The following is a 367-nucleotide window of genomic DNA, read 5'->3' as shown; positions in this document are numbered from 1 at the left end:
TCCATTTATCAATTTTTTTGCCATTTACATTCATTGAGGGGGTTGGAGCTTATTCCATCTGATTTGGAGTGACAGGTGGGGTATACCTTGGACTGGTCACCAGCCAATCACAGGTCAAATTTCAACACTCACACACACCATTATAGACAATTTAGAACTGAGGTCACCAATTTTTTTGAAACCGAGTTGGGTGCTGATTTATGTCAAGGGCTACCGGTTTCATAAAGACTTTTCAATTAACAAATGTACCCACTATATCTTTAATTATGTTATTAATAATGAATGCTTATTATGTATTCGAAGAAGCTGATCATGTTAATGATTTCTCACAATAATTATCAGCAATGATTTAAAAAGGTAGGAAACG

The sequence above is a fragment of the Filicampus tigris genome, chromosome 11, assembly GCF_054856515.1.
Source record: "Filicampus tigris isolate MCC_2025a chromosome 11, RoL_Ftig_1.0, whole genome shotgun sequence".
Classification (NCBI taxonomy): Eukaryota; Metazoa; Chordata; class Actinopteri; order Syngnathiformes; family Syngnathidae; genus Filicampus; species Filicampus tigris.
This window is presented reverse-complemented; position numbering follows the sequence as displayed.